Below are 13,026 nucleotides of genomic sequence, written 5' to 3'. Positions count from 1 at the left end.
AACCAAGTTTACGACATGTCCGTATTTGGGGATCACCAGCACATGTGCTGAAACCAAAGGCAGACAAAATGGATTCACGTTCTGAGGTTTGTATGTTTGTGGGGTATCCCAAAGGAACAAGGGGAGGTTTATTTTATAGTCCTCAAGATAGGAAAGTGATCGTGAGCACACATTTCACTTCCCTTGAGGAAGACTATATGAATAACTTCAAACCTAAGAGTAAGGTAATACTTGAAGAACTGTCAGGTGATCAGGTTGATGCTCAGCTTTCAATGCCTGTTACAGAACAGGAAGAACAGCAACAACCAGATGATCAACACAGGATTAACCCTGAACAACCATCACTTTTAGAACCTCGTCGTAGTGGGAGGGTAACTAGGTTACCTGCGAGATACATGCTTTTGGGAGAAACCTATACGGCTATCTCAGATGAACATGTACAAGATCCCACTAGTTACAACGAAGCTCTAATAGATAGAGATGTTGAATTTTGGAAAAAGGCCATGAATCAAGAAATGGAATCTATGTATTCCAATAAAGTCTGGGAACTTGTAGAGGCACCAAATGGGGTAAAACCTATAGGATGCAAGTGGATCTACAAGAGAAAAAGAGGAGTAGACGGAAGGGTGGAAACATTTAAAGCAAGATTAGTAGCCAAAGGGTTTACTCAGAAAGAAGGAATCGATTATGAGGAAACTTTTTCTCCGGTTGCTATGCTTAAATCCATCAGGATTCTGCTCTCTATTGCTGCAGTGCTAGATTATGAAATTTGGCAAATGGATGTCAAGACTGCCTTTCTCAACGGGCATCTTGAAGAAAACATCTACATGCAGCAACCAGATGGATTTATACAAAGAGGCCAAGAACACATGGTATGTAAGTTGCAGAGATCCATTTATGGATTGAAGCAAGCATCCCGGTCATGGAACATCAGATTTGATCAAGCGATAAAATCGCTTGGATTCATTCAGAACATTGATGAACCATGTGTGTACAAGAAAATTCAAGAAAAATCTGTAGCCTTCCTAATTCTTTATGTAGACGATATTCTCCTAATTGGAAACGATATAGGAATATTGACTACAATAAAGAGTTGGTTAGCAAAACAATTTGATATGAAAGACCTGGGAGAGGCAAGTTATATTCTTGGTATCAAATTATTACGAGACCGGAAGAATAAAACTTTAGCCTTGTCTTAAGCGGTCTATATCGATAAGATATTGGCTAGATTTAGCATGGAAAATTCCAAGACTGGTTTATTACCATTCAGACATGGAATTACATTCTCTAAAGATCAATCACCTAAAACATCTGAAGAGATAGAGAGAATGAGACAAGTTCCCTATGCAGAAGCTGTGGGAAGTCTTATGTATGCCATGCTTTGCACTAGGCCAGACATCTGTTTTGCGGTAGGGATGGTTAGTAGATATCAATCTAATCCTGGACCTGAACACTGGACTGCGGTCAAGCATATAATGAAGTATCTGAAAAGAACTAAAAATTATATGCTTGTGTATTCTGGTGATGAACTCATTCCAGTGGGTTATACTGATTCTGACTTTATGTCAGATAAGGATTCCAGAAAATCAACTTCCGGCTATGTGTTTACATTGGGAAGTGGAGCTATTAGTTGGAGGAGTGTGAAACAATCTTGTATCGCATACTCCACAACTGAAGCTGAATATGTGGCTGCATCCGAAGCTGCAAAAGAAGCTGTATGGCTCCGCAAGTTCCTACAAGATCTTGAGGTGGTACCTGCTGTAACTGCACCCCTGAAACTATTTTGCGATAATAGTGGTGCGGTAGCTCAACCTAAGGAACCAAGGAACCACAAGAAACAAAAACATATTGAGAGGAAGTATCATCTTATAAGGGATATAGTGCAGAGAGGTGATGTGGAGGTTACTCAGATTGCGTCACAGCAAAACTTGGCAGATCCTTTTACTAAGGCCATACCTGGGAAACCTTTTAACTTGCACTTAGATTCCATGGGCATGCGTGAGATGCCAAATATGCTTTGAGAGCTAGTGGGAGATTGTTGGGAAAATATGCTCTTTAAAAGCATATGTGTTTATTTAATTGTAATAAACAATTTTTCTGATTAATAAAATAAATGAGGTATTTTATTCAAATATCTTAATTGCATTAATATTTGTATTAAAGTCCATTTAATCATATTATATGTATTTATGTGATCACCATGTGGATTCACAGAAGACATAAATACAAGTTATCTTATGATTAAATAAATTTAGTTCGCAGTTGATAAATAAAGTTGGGCACTTTATTTAGGTATAGACTGTAATAAATTCATTGAATGATTTGTCTTAATCATGTATGAATTTATTAATGTAGTACGACTACATTGAACAGGATCACATATGAGATTTAATTAACTTTGTAATAATTGTCAGACTTATTAAATCTCATAGGCGTTGATTTTACTGTAATCTTAATCTTGAGTTAATTATGATTTCATGATTGTAATTGTTATTCCATTTGAGTTACCAATGGGCACGACACATTCTTGTGGTCAAGATTACCCGGTATCTTGGTGGGAGCAATTATGAGTATTGGAGTTATGGATTAACAATATAGAATTTGTACAACACATCTCTTGATGGGTTTTCGGCACTTGATCATAGAATTCTCTGGCCAGAGTGTGTCAACATATTTAGTATGTTGAAAATGATCATTAGAGAAAACCAGTAAGGATCAAGGAATAAGATGTTATTAAATTGATTGGACAGTTGAGATATCAATTTAATTAACGATGTGGTACAAAGGATTGTGCAGTAAAGAAATCAATGTGGCTTGGGACGAATTATTATTCGAGCATATAATTATGGAAGTCAGTTCCAATCTTTTAGTGGAGTAGATTTGGAATTAAATAATTAGGCTAGTTTAATTACAGGCCTAATTATTGTAGCCACTTTTGTATGTTCCCAAATGATCCCTGGGTTAGCTCATTTAATTGACTGCACCACTACTGGACTAATAAGTAAGATAAATAGCGATTTGGGTCAAAAGCCTAAATATATCATTTAGTGGGAGGCTCCATTTAATTAGCTTTTGTATAAGGGGCTTATGTTATTTTACAAGGTGGGTCCCCTATTGAAAAAGTAAATAAACGTGAGTTTTATTTAGGGCATTTTTTGGAGCTTAGGGTTTTCACTAAAGGGAGATATATAAGGCTTATTTTTCCCTAAAGAAAAGTAGAGAAGCCACTTTTTATACAGATCAGAGAAAAAGATTTTTCTCTCCATTGTTAAGAGAAAAATTTTCTCGTGCTAGTTGCTTTGGTAGTGATAAAGGCGCCCACACGTCAAGTGCAGATCGAACCTAAGTCATAACCTGGAAGATCATTGGAGACAGTTCGTGATCTAACAAGCGTGGTGGTGACGGATCGTGATCTAACAGGAGTGGTGGTGGCGGATCGTGATCTAGGAGCCTAAATCACTTCGGCGGAAAAAGCCAACTCAGATTTTCAAGGTACGATTTCTGAATTACGTATTCCTATATATTATATGAGAGCGGTCCTTAAAAGGTTTTATAAAAATTTTAAAAACCTGATTTTTCCCCAACAGTAACAACCCGTAGAAATATCTGATTTGAGCACACATGCCATTATAATCATCATAATAAGATTTATGCCCTAATCTTCCAATTACAAGACCTCCTGTCCAAAAATTTACCCATAGCTTGGGTCCAATAACCAAATAAATTGTATCTGTTTTTGACATATAGTATTGTTATTAATCTTTACAACCTAAAACGTGTGTCTATTAGACTAGGAGTACCCACAATATTCTCTTCCGCTAATGAAATGACATATTACAAAAGACATTGACATGATCGACTGTTTAATAACCAATCACTCTGGCATCTGTTCTTTGAATTTTGCGTGTTCTTGATATGGGGTTCTTTTGTTCACATCCATATCCTTTTTTGAGAAAAAGAAAATTGTACACCATGTATTGTATATGCTGGAATAAAGGCACGCAATTGCAAATAAGTCGAATAATATGCATTAAAAAGGTTAATAATTTATATTCCAAAAAGTCAAGGCACCGTCTTTGTTCGGAAACTTATCTCCTTCAACAAGGATTTGTAATCTAATTTTTGGATATTTCCTACGCTATTTTCTTTAATAGTTTTTCGTATTTTGGTAGGCTCATATTTGCGGAATAAATAGTTCCTTTTTAAAGCTTAGATTACTCAAGATGAAATTCAATTTGTATATGGAAAGGAACACTACTCTCACAAGAATTAGGTCAGTAATCACAATGCAAAGGGAGCTTGGGTTCACTTGTTAAAATATTAGTAATTTTCTTTACAAGTAGACAGTTTTAATTAGTGAGAAACTGTAGGTCTTTGAAAAGATGGGTTTTATTAGAGTTTTAGGTGCATAGGAAAAGTAATAGAGTTAATTTTCTCATAGATTATTTTTTCTTATTGTACTTAGCGGCCATGTCTCCCCTCCCCTCCTTCTTTCCCGGTGGAAATAAGAGTTGTCCATTTATTTTTTACTTATTATTTGTTTGAAATTTTTATTTGTGAGATCTTGGGAGGGAGTAAAAATTCCTAACTAGTGATATTAGCTAGAGCAAATGTCCTACTGAAAGAGTAAATATTTCAGCCAGCAGGTATTCAAATTTGGTAAAGTTTATTGTTGGAAATTTGATGGGATAATTAGTTTTGGAATGTGCAAAATATAAATCAAGGATTTATATTATTTCAAGTTTGATTGCACTAGTTCAAGCGTAACCCGAGCCTTGTACTTAGCTGTGAATAATCATGCAGGTGTGCGAGAAATATCAATAGGTATTAGGCACCTTAAAGAGGATTGTCAACAAGGGAATGAATCAGGTTCAACAAGCAGCTTCGAGCTTCAAGTCAATAGATAGAGGTATTTATAATGTTGTTGATGGTATATGTCTCTTTACTAATGAGAGACAACGGAATCATCTATATTAAATGATGAAGACATCTTCATAGCATGCTCTTAATGTCTTGGAAGAGAATATATTATTGCTAGGAGGTCCACATTGTATGTACGCATGAAAAGAGTTGATATTTATACAGGGCCGGCTTAAGCATATTTGGGGCTTTAGATAAATGGTTTTATTCAAATCATCTTAAATTTTAAGCTAAAAAAAAAAAATATTAGTTATATAATAAAATATATTTATATAAAATCAATTCTTCTAACTTTTTAATATGTAAAATTATTAAATAAAATTTTCTATTCTATTATTGCTAATATATGATATTTTAATTCAATTATATCATTTTCACTTACTAATTCTTCACTCAAATTACATATTTTTTACTACTCCTTTTTTAGATTAAACTAATTGTTCTATTCCTTTATTTTTTAAAGTTTTTTGACATAGTTTTATTTCAAAATAGATAAACCAACCACATAAAAAAATAATAACCAATATTTTTTAAAGTTTTTTGACATAGTTTTATTTCAAAATAGATAAACCAACCACATGAAAAAATAATAATCATAGATGAACAAAAAAATATTTTTTTAAAAAAAGAACAAGTTAATAACACATAATTAAGAGAAGAACAAAAAGATAAAACCTAAAATTTGAGATAAAATCACAAATTTACAAATTAACTTTTTCTTTAATTATTTGAGTATTTGAACAGTGACCAATAACCATGGATATATATATATATATATATATATATATATATATATATATATATATATATATATATATATATATATATATATATATTTGTTTTCTTGAGTGGAAAATAGAGGAAGCATTTTTTTTTAAGCACTAAGAGCATATCGTGTAATGGTTGTTGGAGGAAAAAAAATTAATGGATGAGTAACAAAATGTGAGGCCTTCATAGAGGTTTAAAAGGAATATATAACTTCTTAATTATAACATATTAATTCTAACAATAAATAGAGATTTTGTAGGATTGAAACTATTAATTTAACAACTTCGTAGGAATTAAAACTATTAAGTACGCTTTATAGGAATTTGAAAGTTTGTTTACGAAAAAATAATAATAAATTAAATGAATAATAATAACTTTAGAATTCACGTTCCCCTTATATATATAAAATAATATAAATATGGGCTCTTAATATGTAGCAGCGCCTTAGGCAACCGCCTAAGTTGTTTAGAGGTTGAGCCGCTCATGTATTTATATAAGGTGTATGATGGAACTTTTGCGTCAATGGTTGAGAACTCTAAAGGAAACCAAATATGAGAGTGGGTATTTTCGAATAAGGCGACCGACATAAATCGAATATATGTACTCTAATTAAGTAGAGTATGATGATTCTCGATGTAAAGCATTATGGCTGTTGGCTAGAATAAGGACAACATTTTAGCCGAGGTGGCTTATAAGTCCTTTGTGAGTGTGGTTTATTGGAGTAAAGAAGATGGAGATAGCATGATTGTGTGGATATAGGGTCAATAAATTTGTACTTCTAGTTGAAAATCTCACCAAGGTAATGATTGTTAGGATATATTTCTCAATTTTTAAAAAAGGTTTGTACCTCAAATTTGATAGTACTTACTAGGTAGGCTTCTTTTGCTTGGTAGTTTTCTTGTTTTAGGAGGATTCTTATTTAAAAATGAGAAATTATTTGTTATCCACCTTAAGTTTATCCCCTTACAAAAATAATATATTATAAAAATTTGAATTTGTTCAATTTTTTCAACCTAAGTTTACAATTTGTATCAACCGTCCATCAAAATATTAACTGCTGTTTATAATTGATGATGTCACAAGATTAATTTAGACATTTGATGACTTGCTCAAAAAATGAAATCACAGTTTAAAGTATTAAAAAGTATTTCTAAAACCAGTATTTAGTTAAACACACTTAACACTCAAATTTCTTCCTTAATTACAAAAAATCTACTTTATCTTCACAAATTTAAATATCAAACTTAATTAATTCACAAATTACCCTATATCCTAATTCATAAACATCCAAAAAATCCAATCCTTATTTTTTATTTCATAGATACTTAATGAATCCCAACTTGCAATGTTTCAGCCACCTTTGTTGTTGGTTGTAGCCACGGTTAACACTTCTGCCAACCTCATGGATATCTGCAACTACCATAAGATCCCTCAATGGCTAGTATTCATAGTCCAATGCATGCTTTTGTCAACTATTATCGCAGATGGTTGAAGGATTTAGTGAAGAAGGATTTGATACTGTTGGAGAATTAACAAATAAAACACACAAAAACACACTATTTTATTTCTTCAACAACACTCCTCACCAATTACAACTCTTATTTTTCACTCTCTACACCTTAGAGATTTTGCTACTTCACTTGATGTTTTTAAACCAAAGGGGAGAGGGGGTATTTATACATGAAACAAACTAATCACAACCATTCATTTATTCAACTAATAAACAAATCCTCACCATCCATTAAAACCTACCACTCACCTACTTCACCAACTACACCTAACACAAATAATTCAAACCTCACCAACCATACCTACTCATGGAACCTTCCATGAGTTGGGCTTGATTTATTCATCTTGGATCAAGTTTATGATCCAACACCTCCCCTTAAACTTGATCCTGTGACACCAAGTAAACTTTTGAATCTTATAAAGTCTTCTTGCTTGAGTGGCTTAGTGAAGATATCAGCTGCTTGATCTTGTGATTTTACATACTTGATTTGCACTTCTTTTCTTGCAATACACTCTCTTATGAAATGATAGCGAGTGTCTATGTGTTTACTTCGATCATGAAAGACTGGATTCTTGGATAGGGCAATTGCTGATTTGTTATCAACACAAGTCTCGGTTGGCTCTTTTTGTGCCAAACTGAGCTCCTTCAGTAAATTTCTAAGCCAAATTGCATGACAAACACTTAATGTGGCAGCTACATATTCAGCTTCACAGGTGGATAGCGTGACAATTTGTTGCTTCTTTGACATCCATGTGAAAGCAGTATCTCCCATGAAGAACACAAATCTTGTTGTGCTCTTTCAATCATCTACATCTCCACCCCAATCACTATCGCTATATCCAATAAGCTTGTAGTCATTAGAAAATGAGTATAACAAGCCGAAATTAATTGTACCTTTGATGTAGCGAAGGATTCTTTTTGCAGCTTTAAAATGGGTGGTCTTTGGATTCTCCATGTATCGGCTCACAAGTCCAACAACATAAAGGATATCTGGTCTTGTGCATGTCAAATAACGTAAGCTTCCAACCAAACTTTTAAAGAATGTTGGATCTATATCTTCGCCTTCATCATATTTGGATAACTTGACTCCGCATTCCACTGGCGTGCTTATAGGCTTGCAATAATTCATCTTGAACCTTTTGAGAATCTCCTTTGCATAGCTTTCTTGGGAGATAAATATGCCTTCTTCCTTTTGGTTGACTTCAATGTCGAGGTAATATGCCATCAGTCCGATGTCAGTCATCTCGAACTCTTTGATCATCACTCTCTTGAACTCTTCAAACAAGCTTGGATTACTTCCAGTGAAGATGAGATCATCCACATACAGGCACACAATCAAAATATCTCCATCTTTTTCTTTGACATAGAGAGCATGTTCATATGGGCATTTGGTGAAGCCTTTCTCTTGAAAATACTTGTCAATTCTGCTATTCCATGCCCTTGGTGCTTGCTTTAACTCGTAAAGAGCTTTCTTCAATCTCAAAACTTTATCTTCATGTCCTTTCACCACATAGCCTAATGGTTGTTCGATATAAACTTCTTCTTCAAGGAATCCATTCAAGAAAGCAGACTTTACATCCATTTGAAAAATCTTCCATTTGTTCTGAGCAGCCAAAGAAATAATAAGTCTAATAGTTTCAAGTCGAGCTACAGGAGCAAATACCTCGTCATAGTCTATGCCAGCCTTTTGACTATAGCCTTTTGTAACTAGCCTCGCCTTATGCCTTTCAATTTCTCCCTTCGCATTTCTTTTTGTTTTATACACCTATTTGACACTGATCGCCTTGTCACCTTTTGGAAGAGTAGTAAGCTCCCAAGTATCATTCTTCACAATGGCTTTGATTTCTTCATCCATTGCAATTCTCCACTTCTCATCTAGTGCAGCTTCTTGGAAGTTGACTGGCTTACAATCAGCAAAGAGGCAAAAGAGAGTGAGATTATCATGTCTCTCAGTTACCTCATAGAGATCTTGAAGACTCATTGTACGTTCTTTGGTTCTTTCATTTAAGAAAGATGGCGGTGAATCTCCGCATGTGGTTGATGCTGGTGAGATAGGTGGAGTGGCAGACTCTTGTTGTTCATCTGCTTGTTTTATCTGTGTATGATCATCTTCTTCAATGGGAAAGAAGTTAAAGTCATCCACACCAGAGCCAAAATCCCATTCTCCTTCTTTATCAAAAACTACATCTCGACTGATCATGATCTTCCCATTGTTTGGATTGTAAAGCTTGTATCCTTTAGAGTTGTTGTCGTAGCCGATGAAGATGAACTTCTCACTTTTGTCATCCAGCTTGGCTCTATTTTCGTCTGGTACATGTACATGGGCAATGCTTCCGAAAACTCTTAGATGGGTGATGTCGGGTTTTCTTCCACTCTAAGCTTCTTGTGGCGTCTTGCCCCACACGCTTCTTATTGGAGATCGATTGGATAAGTAGACTGCACATGCAACAGCTTCAGCCCAAAATTCTTTAGGTAGCCTCTTACTCTTAAGCATGCTTCTTGCCATATCGAGGATGGTTCTGTTCTTCCTTTCTGCAACACCATTTTGTTGGGGGGATCTTGGAACTGTCAAAGGACGTTGAATTCCATTTGCTTCACAAAACTCTAAAAATTCTTTGGAAGTGAACTCTCCACCTCGATCAGATCTCATGGCTTTAATCTGGTATTCACTTTCTTTTTCAACTGCAGCTTTAAACTTTTTGAAAGCTTCAAAGACTTCTGATTTTTGCTTCAAAAAATACACCCAAGTTTTTCTTGAAAAATCATCTATGAAGAGAATGAAATAGTTACTTTTACCAAGAGAGTTTGGCTTGAATGGACCGCACACATCAGTATGAATGAGCTCGAGTGGCTTCTGAGCTCTTGAGTTTGACTTCTTTGGAAAGCTCTTTCTGAACTGCTTGCCAAGTAAATATCCTTCACAAAGTTGATCAGGGTGATTGATGTATGGTAAGCCTTTCACCATGTTCTTCTTAGATAGTAGCTCCAATCCTCCAAAGTTGAGATGCCCATATCGAAGATGCCAAGTCCAGGATTGATCTTTGTGACAGGCTTTGAGACATTTTGCAACATCATTTTGAATATTTAATGGAAACATTCTATTCTTCGACATTTTCACCTTTGTAATTAGATTTCCTTTGTCATCTCTTAGGAAAAGACTATAATCTTTTAAGTGAATATCATAGCCTTTTTCTAAAAGTTGACCTAAACTAAGAATATTGCTTTTCATATTGGGCACATAGTAAACATTCGAAATTATTTGGTGGCTACCATCTTTTACATGAAAAAGAATGTTACCTCTACCCTTCACTGGTACTTTTGAATCATCTCCAAAAGCAACACTGCCATTCACAGATTCACTTAGTTGTATGAACATGCTTCTGTTTCCACTCATATGATTGCTAGCACCTGTGTCAAGATACCATGTATTTTCTTGACCTCCACTTGTGTCATTGCGTGCTAGTAAAACTATGCCATCTTCAAAATTTTTCTCTTCAGCATAGTTCACTCTCTCATCAATTCTGGTGCTTGGAGCTCTGCATTCTGAAGCATAATGCCCAAACTTTTGACAATTATAGCATTGTACTTGGGATTTGTCATACCTCAATCTTAGATTGCCTCTGCCTCATCCTCTGGTTGAGCTTTCTCTTTTAGCATAATTGGAGTTGTTGTTGTTGAAATTCGAACCTGGTCCATGACCACGACCTCTACCTCGGACATAGTGCCTTCTCTCGTTGTCGGAGCTTTCTTCTCTTTTCTTTAGATTGACTTCCATCTTGAGAAGTTGTTCTTCGATTCCTTGCTTCTTTTTTTGTTTTTCTTCATAGGCTTGCAACCTTCCTTGAAGTTGCTCGATCGTCATATCCTTCAGATCTCTTGTTTCTTCAATTGTCACAACAATATGGTCAAACTTCGAGTCTACTGATCGACGTATCTTTTCAATGATCCTTACCTCTTTTAACTCCTCGCCATTTCTTTTTAATCCATTGGAAATGGTCACAACCCGAGTAAAGTAGTCAGAAATTGACTCCGATGCCTTCATGTGTAAGGACTCAAATTCTCCTCGTAATGTTTGGAGACGAACCTTCTTAACTTGCTCCGCTCCTTTGTAAGAGGTCTCTAGTTTCTCCCATACTTCTTTTGAGGAGGTTGTACCAGCAATCTTTTCAAAAGCATCTTCATCTAATGATTGAAAGATAAGATACTTTGCTTTATTCTCTTTCTTCTTCAAATCTTTTAAATTCTCCTTATGCGCCGCAGTTAAAGTAGCTTCATTTTCTGGCACAATAAAGCCTTTCTCCACAACATCCCATACGTCATGTGCACCCAATAGAGCCTTCATTTTAATACTCCAATTGTCAAACTTACTTCCCTTTAATTGTGGAACTTGAAATGACATCATACCACCGTTTGCCATAACTCACAAATTGAGTGAGAATTTGGAGATTCTGAAAGTACAGATGGATCTGGCACGTCGAAAAATCTTGGGAAGGACTCGAGTCAACTTTTGGTCAACGGTCAAGGGTCAACACTAGTCAACGGTCAACGTCGGTCAACGGTCAACACCGGCTTGGTAGTCTTGGTTCGGTCCAGATTGGTTCAGCTCGAGTTGGCTCGATTCGACTTGATTCGGTTCAGCTCGGCTAGGCTTGGTTCAGTTCGGCTCAGCTTGGTTCAACTCAGTGAGTCGACTCGGCTTCAGGACAGAAAACTTCCGGCGGCAAGTGTCGGCGCGTCCACTCTCGGATCGAGATGATTTTTTTGGCGTCACGTTCCTCTCGTCGAGATCTTCGATTTGATATGCTATATGACTATATATAGCATTAAACACTAGCTCTGATACCACTTTGTTGGAGAATTAACAAATAAAACACACAAAAACACACTATTTTATTTCTTCAACAACACTCCTCACCAATTACAACTCTTATTTTTCACTCTCTACACCTTAGAGATTTTGCTACTTCACTTGATGTTTTTAAACCAAAGGGGAGAGGGGGTATTTATACATGAAACAAACTAATCACAATCATTCATTTATTCAACTAATAAACAAATCCTCACCATCCATTAAAACCTACCACTCACCTACTTCACCAACCACACCTAACACACCTAACACAAATAATTTAAACCTCACCAACCATACCTACTCATGGAACCTTCCATGAGTTGGGCTTGATTTATTCATCTTGGATCAAGTTTATGATCCAACAGATACAAACTTTGGATTGATTTTGTGAACCCTAAAAATTTAAGGAGAGCGAAGATAAGGAATAAGATAATGAGATATATTTTATTTTATTTTTGGATTTATGTAGTCAATGAAGGATTTGATACAAATTGTGGTTAGTGATCAAAATCTTTGGTGAATCTTATTTTGAAACAAGGAGCTGGGTTTTTATTTTTTATTTTTTTATTTTATTACTTATGGTGCAAATTTAAAAATGCCCTTGAATTCAAGGGTAAAATGATCAGTTTAATTAGAGTATGTTAAATATTCTAACAATATTAATGTTTTGATGAATAGTTAATACAAATTGCAAACTTAGGGTAGAAAATTAAAAAAAAAATTCAAACTTTTATAGTATTTTTAATAAAAGGGAAAAATCAAGGTGGATAACTAATAATTTTTCTTTAGAGAATAAGTAGTTCCTTTTTATAGGATTTAAAGGATTACTACTCTTACTAGAAATATTTTACTAATTACTATATGTTAGTTTCACTATTTATTGACATTAGTTTTCTGTGCAGGTAAGCAGTTTCCAACTAGTGAGAAACAATAGGTTTATTTAGTGATTTGAGTGTGGCGAAATACTCATTAGACC

The sequence above is a fragment of the Citrus sinensis genome, chromosome 6 (assembly GCF_022201045.2).
Source record: "Citrus sinensis cultivar Valencia sweet orange chromosome 6, DVS_A1.0, whole genome shotgun sequence".
Classification (NCBI taxonomy): Eukaryota; Viridiplantae; Streptophyta; class Magnoliopsida; order Sapindales; family Rutaceae; genus Citrus; species Citrus sinensis.
Note: the sequence above shows the minus strand (reverse complement) of the source record.